Genomic DNA, 7,531 nt, shown 5'->3' with positions numbered 1-7,531 from the left:
AGTGACAGGGGGGGGGGGGGGGTACCTGCTCAACATAGCCATTAGACTCTTACCACTGCATTGGGCAGTGAGTAACTCAGTAAGCATCTCACTAGGCATCTCTGCACAGTGCTCCACTATGCATCAGAATGTTGTGGGACTGTGTATAAACATAGGCTCCAGATGGAGTGTCCCTGCCCAGCTGCTCTGTGGCTGTGCTCTGGGAAGGGAACACTGGGAGTGGGAGGCTGTGGTTGGAGTCCCATTCTGGGCAGCAGGTGGTTAGAACGTTGGGCCAGTAACTGAAAGGTTGCTAGATCGAATCCCCGAGCTGACAAGAGTAAAAATCTGTCGTTCTGCCTGAACAAGGGCTGTTAACCCACTGTTCTAGGCCGTCATGTAAATAAGAATTTGTTCTTAACTAACTTGCCTAGTTAAATAAAGGTTAAAAAATAATAATAAACAATTCTGTCCCCCCCAGCCTGAGCTCATAGCTGGGATGCAGCTTTTATGGCTCTGCCTGCACTCAATGGGGCCCAAGCTTTAGAAGCCAACTTGAAGTGTGTGGGGATGAAGCAGGGTTGAAGTGGTTGGGTTAGTCTTTATAGATCAGAGTTCACTCTTCTAGTACATGGCATGTGGGCTCATTGGTCAGCAGCACTGAGGGATGTCTAGAGTACAGCCTCACTAACGGACCAGGTGAATCTATATGTAATCTATCTTGTGGCTGCTCAATGGAAGTTGCCTGATAAGTTAAGTTTCACACATTGCCTCTGTAGATGTGATGCAGTCTGAGTAAGGAGGTCAGTGAAGTGTGTGAGTGTGTGTTTAAAAAGCCTTGTTTCTTGCTGCCAGGTCTCCCTCATTACCTACTGTGGACTCATTTTCTGCTCTGATACTGTAGAGAAAAGGGGAGAGAAAGTGAGTATGGGAGACAGAGGGAGAAGTGAGAGAGGTGCAGAAGGAATCACAGGGGAAACATTGCCCTGAGCAGTGGAGCGCTGATGGGACCTTTTTGGGTTGTCCTGTATTACTCCCAACAAAGCCTACAGCAGATATTGGGGAGGGATGGGGAAAGTCTACATCAGATAGTGGGGGGGAGGGGAAAGCTTACATCAGATAGTGGGGAAGGATGGGAAAAGCCTACATCAGATAGTGGGGAGGGATGGGGAAAGCCTACATCAGATAGTGGGGAGGATGGGAAAGCCTGCATCAGATAGTGGGAGGGGATGGGGAAAGCCTACATCAGATAGTGGGGAGGGATGGGGAAGGCCTACATCAGAGGTAGTGGGAGGGGATGGGGAAAGCCTACATCAGATAGTGGGGAGGGATGGGGGAAAGCCTACATCAGATAGTGGGGAGGGATGGGGAAAGCCTACATCAGATAGTGGGAGGATGGGGAACACTACATCAGATAGTGGGGAGGGATGGGAAGGCCTACATCAGATAGTGGGGAGGGGTGGGAAAGGCCTACATCAGATAGTGGGGAGGATAGGGGGAAAGCCTACATCAGATAGTGGGGAGGGATGGGGAAGGCCTACATCAGATAGTAGAGGGATGGGGAAAGCCTACATCAGATAGTGGGGGGGAGAAGAGAGTGGGGGATGGGAAGCCTACATCAGATAGTGTGGGAGGGATGGGGAAAGCCTACATTCAGATAGTGGGGAGGGATGGGGGAAAGCCTACATCAGATAGTGGGAGGGATGGGAAGGCCTACATCAGATAGTGGGGAGGGATGGGAAGGCCTACATCGGACTAGATCCTCTCTACATCAGATAGTGGGGAGGGATGGGGAAGGCCTACATCAGATAGTGGGGAGGGATGGGGAAGGCCTACATCAGATAGTGGGGAGGGATGGGGGAAAAAGAAAGGGGTTAGCGAGGGACATGGGTCTTCCCCTTAGCGTAAAAAGCAGATCCCCAGAAGCCTCTCTCTCTGTGCTCCAGTGGTTTCTCATCAAAGGGATGGGATATCACAGAAGCCAGGGGCGATCTTTGTTCTGGGCTGGGGGAGTCAAAAGGCCAGAGAGAGAGAGAGGCCAGATCAGAGTGGAGGGACACAGGGTTCACACACGCACCACATCAGCTCAACACCCACTCCTGACTCCTGAGTGGTGTCATTAGTGTGAGGATGTGTGTAGCCATGTATGGGTGTTTATTTGTGTGTGTGTATATGTGGTGTGTGAGGTTGGCCTTATTAGTGAGTAGTAAACCTAGTGGTCATGGCTTTAATAGGGGCTGGCTCTTTGATGTTTTCATGGTCCTCTCAGTAGGGTCAGGGATAGAAGGGACCAACCTTGAGTAAGGAGACAGGAAATACATAAAGCTTGAAATAATGGGGAACTTAGGCTATGTTCTAGTGTCAATAGTGCATTCATGTAAAAAAGCAAAGCCTAACACTGCTTATTCCACAGTCCAAACAACATGGAAGCATTTCTATTCCCACTTGACACTCTCTCTACCATAGAAATTACAGATGAATAGATTGATAGTGAAGGATTCTCCTGTTCTTATCCGACGGTGCTGTGACTAATACCCTGTCACTGCTAGGAGACCTCTCTCACTGCGTTTCCACGGTAACACAGTCACGGACATTTTTTTCAACTTTTTATTTTCATTTAACCTTTTATTTAACTAGGCATTTGAGACAGACCTAACTGTGGTGTTGCCAGGAGATGCTGAAGAGAGATTTTACATGGGGGTTGTAGACAAACACCCTGAGATAGAGCGAAAGAGAGAGTTGTAGAGAGTGATGCTCCCAGCCAGTCACGGCCTGCCCAGTCACGGCCTGCCCAGTCACGGCCTGCCCAGTCACGTCCTGCCCAGTCACGTCAGCTATTTGGGGCATGTGTCCCTGGGCCGTGGGGCTGTTGAGGGGGTCTTTGCGGATTAGTTGTTGGGCGCTCCCTGTCTCCAGTAGCTCTGTACTCCGTCCTGCCAGGCCCACCAGGCTGACCCCCTGTGCCACATGGCACACAGGGGCCAGGGGGCCAGCAGGAGAGCTCCGACAGAAGTGTGGAGTTAATTAGGGCCTGATTAATCCTGCAGCCCGGACCAAGCAACCAGGGATATGGGGCTGTAAATCTACACACCCCACCCTGCGTCAGCGTCTCAGCCCCCCACACCCCCACGGGCTCCACTACAGTCAAGCATTACTGCACTGCTCCCATTTACTGCTGCGGCTGGGATGGATATTAGTTCTGATCTGGGTCACACACCAGCTGCTTGGAAAGTTTTAGGTTAAACAACCCTAGTTCTGAGGGAGGATTATGACCTTATTTAAGAGCATTCTCGGAATTGAAACACTTCATCACTACTCTATCCAGGTGAAGTAGTCAGTTTGAATATCCCCACATTTATTTATAAATAAGCAGTTTACCACATACTTATAGGATAAAATTACTACCTATCGGACAAATTTGAATGGGTCTTCTTTGACCTGTCCTATATCCTGTAGTCTGTGATCTGTGTGTTAGACCTGTCCTATTTCCTGTAGTCTGTGATCTGTGTGTTAGACCTGTCCTATTTCCTATAGTCTGTGATCTGTGTGTTAGACCTGTCCTATTTCCTGTAGTCTGTGACCTGTGTGTTTGACCTGTCCTATATCCTGTAGTCTGTGATCTGTGTGTTTGACCTGTACTGCGTCCAAGCCACACTGCCTACATCTCTCCCTCCCTCTTCGCCATCTTTGAGTGGGCGGTGGTGTAGATGAGGTCCCTCTTCTCTGACAGCCATGCCACTCTACCACTGAGGAGGACCCAGGAGCTGGGTTGCTATGACACAGCTGCAGCCTGCCATGCCCTGTGCTGTGTTGGGCCGGGCACTGGCATCACAGCTGATCATGCCTGTAACCTGTGCAGCTGTGAGGCAGTGGTTACACGCCCCAGTCTCTCATGTCTAGGGAAAGATGAGGAAAAATAACATGGAAGAGAGATGCTTGGTGGGGAGGTCATCATCTGCTGTTTGAAGCTGGTGTACAAAATCATCTGCCCCCTGTCCTCCGTCCCCCCTACACATCTTTCGAATGGTCACAGATGGCCCCTCATCAGGCTGAGAGGGGGGGGGGGGGGGGGGGGTCTGTGGAGGAATTCTCCTGCACGGTCGGTCGGCGAAATCGCACATCATTAGCTCATTATGGATGCATCCCCCCCAAAAATCACTAGAAAACAGCTTAAACAAATGCAAATGCAGCTACTTTGCTGTTATTCTGGCTACACTACACTAGCAAGCAAGGAATAAGAACGTTGCCAGCCATCATGGCAACCGAACTGATAGAACGAACGACCAGCCTGCTTGGGTAGCAACCCTAGATTTGTCTCGGGACTATATGTCGTGGAAGGATGAAATAGTATAAATAAATTAATCAAAATAACGTTTTTTTATGAAAATATGTCAATCATTATTTGTGTATATGTTGGTATCCCGTTGTATAAAAGTGATAATACCCTCGAAGCCAGTGTCAACATCGTCTCGGGCCTAACAACACCTGTGCCAATATATCCTCCAAACACCGGCTTCTCTGGCATTATCACTTAAATATATCACATACCTTTTATTTTCCTGCATATGTAAAATCAGGATTATGCCTCTCCTGCCATTCATTCCAAATAGACTGGTTTTGATTTCTCCCTGCCAATATGACTGCCATTTTCACCCCGTTCTTGAACTTTGAGTGTTTGACAGCCCTCTAGTAATCGAATAGGATCTCTATGGTCAGGGCATTGTACTAACGCTACAACACTCACACTACCTGGGAACTGAAATGTGTTCTGCCTCTGGGAGAGTAATAGAAACACACAGACTGCATTTTCATTCAACCTAAATCAGATTGAATTCTCCTCATCATAGGGATGGAATGAGGATTATTAGGTTATTATAATATTTTATATTATAATAACACTTTACCTAAGGTGTTTGAATGTAGCACCAAAAAGCTATCAAGGGTATCGAAGGAAGCCATAAAACGGTTTCTTTTTCAAACATGTGAGGTCCAACGTGGGATATTAGTCTTCGTAGTCTAGCCTTGGTTCACTTGAAAGACCATGTCACAAGAGTCAGGAYAAGTTTTTCTTTGTCTTGCCTGTTGCAGGTGGACTGGCAAACCCTTGTGTTCTGAAACGATCTGGACAGACAGACAGGGTGGCTGTGGAGAGTGGTGGCATGTATCATGGTGTCAGCTGGGTTAGGGGTCAGTGGACTGTGGCTGGTGGGGGACATGGGCAACAGAGGGGCAGTGGGGTGGTGGTGATGGGGGCTTTGCAATCTGTTCCTCTCCTCAGGGTGACCCCTGTTCTAACAGACAGAGCCTCCATGAGGGTACKTTGTGACCAGCTGCCAGCCCAGTAAAGCAGCGAGGGCTCAGGGCATCACTGCTCCACATTGTTCTACACCCTCAATGGCTCCAATGTAGCTCCTCGTCTTTTAGTGACATCATCATTATGACCTGATAGAATGTTGTGACAGCTTTCGGCTGGGTGTGCCCCCCCCCCCCTGCTTCTCTCCCATTGACAGGAGCCTTTCAACACTATTGATGAGGACTTGGCTAAGAGCCAGAGCCTATATGTACCCATCCCCTCCCCTCTCCAGCGTCTTCCTCCTTGATAATTCACACTATTGACCGCCATTACTTATGCTGATGGAGCTCAGGGCCTCAGAGGGATCCTCCAATACCATTAGAAGACTTTAAGGGCCAGCTGAGGAGGGCATTGATAGGGCTGGCTCATTACCATGTGTTGAATTACCAAAACTCTGAGAATGTTTCCTTCTAATCTCATTAAAAGCTCACGGAGGATCTTTGTCAATAAGAGCGAGGTTGCGTGATAGACATCTGACTCTCACTTACTTCTGTCAATAAGTAGCCTGACGCTCTCAGGAACATGCTGGTGTATAATGTGTGATCATGTTTCTGTGGGCTGTTTACATTCATGTCAACAGGACAAAACATGACAGATAAAACGCAATATATATGAATAAACTCAGAATGACATGTTGCCAGTTGTGCTTGGGTATCCCATCTCATCACCCTTATAGCACAAAGGAACGGGTATGTTGTTACTATGTGGTAGTAAAGGTCTTTAGGTCAAGAGGAGCACACAATAAATGTTATGATCTACACAGTATATCTGAGTATTGAGAAAAGCGAGCGTTTTGTGTGAGAGAAGGCTGCCAAGGAGGCTGGGAGATATCACCCTGGAATGTGTTAGATGAAACACCTGCTGTGTACTTTAAACGTGTGTGAAACTGGCTGGCTCCATGGGGAATAGGCTGTCTGGAGAGACTAGGAAAGTYAGGCAGGGATGGGAGGGGAGAGACATGGAAAGTAAGGCAGGGATGGGAGGGGAGAGACATGGAAAAGGGGGGAGGGAGGGAGTTTTGTGTAGGGAGACATTCTAATATTACTTTGGTTCAGTTGATTCAATTTGTTCTGGGGTTTTCCCTTACTCCTATTTCAGCTTATAGGCTGTCAGGTTAGAACATCTACTTTCTTTAGACACTGGTTCTGAATGAATGGAAGTTACTAAGGGAGCCATATAGAGGCGGAGGAAGGATACAGACAGGACATGAGGACAGGGATGAGACATATTAACAGAGGCAGATTGTCAGATTTATTTCATGTGCAATGGCTTAATTATCTGTTTAGCTGGGCTGTCACCTTTCAAGTGGCAGGCAGCCTGACTGGGAGAGCAAATATTATGACAGGATCCAGGAGAGTTCATTAGCAAAGAATGTGATTGGTTTCTTGAATGCCAGTCAAGCAGACTACTGAGGTACCCTTCACAAAGGAGAGGCAGAGAAGGGGAGTAGAATTAACAATTAGTAAAGGCTGGTGTGTGTTGGTGCTCGAGTACTCATGCATATTTGTGTATGCAAGCGTGTCGGTAAGTATTTGTTTCTCTGTCTATCTAAATGGACAATGGATTTATTTTATTGAATGTGAACTCACATATTGATTACTAGTAGATATTTATTGCTGCATTTTATAAACTTGGATTGGTGCACACTCAATATCTGAAGAGCATCTATCTCACTCCCATCTGCCTGGTTGCCATAGCCACTAGTGAGGAGTGGATATGATGAGATTCTATTAAGTGCTATCGGGCGGTTCACTAGGCACCACCATCTTGTACCAGGAGGTGTGTTCAGTATAGTTAGTACCAGTGCTGCAGCTTTTGTATTTTGTATTATTTCTCTAAGGTGATGTGTGGTGTGTTGTGTGTGTGGTGTGTGGTGTGTGTGTGTGTGTGTGTGTGTGTTGTGTGTTTGTGTTGTGTGTGTGTGTGTGTGTGTGTGGTGTGTGTGTGGTGTGTGTGTGGTGTGTGTGTGTGTGTGTGTGTGTGTGTGTGTGATTGTACTGCTACATTCCTCACCCATCAGTAGTGAGGGCAGCAGTGTATCCCTGTAGCTGGGAGTAGATCATCAGAGATCTCCCCCAGTGTCCTGATTGGGAGAGAGATAGCAGCATTCCTTCTCTGTGTGATTCCACAGACCTCGTCTGCAGGGGATCGATAGCAGGGCCAGATTAAAGGAAGTTAGAGGAGAGACATCCACACACA

The 7,531-nt window shown here is 47.7% G+C and overlaps 1 protein-coding gene across 3 annotated transcripts in view; it reads left to right on the top strand.

Annotated features, from left to right (window-relative positions):
• bcar1 (BCAR1 scaffold protein, Cas family member) overlaps positions 1-7,531 on the top strand; it is a 116,591-nt gene that overhangs the window by 99,837 nt on the left and 9,223 nt on the right. The gene's annotated exons all lie outside the window — the stretch shown is intronic.

Source organism: Salvelinus sp. IW2-2015, linkage group LG26 (assembly GCF_002910315.2).
Source record: "Salvelinus sp. IW2-2015 linkage group LG26, ASM291031v2, whole genome shotgun sequence".
Classification (NCBI taxonomy): Eukaryota; Metazoa; Chordata; class Actinopteri; order Salmoniformes; family Salmonidae; genus Salvelinus; species Salvelinus sp. IW2-2015.
This window is presented reverse-complemented; position numbering and strand designations above follow the sequence as displayed.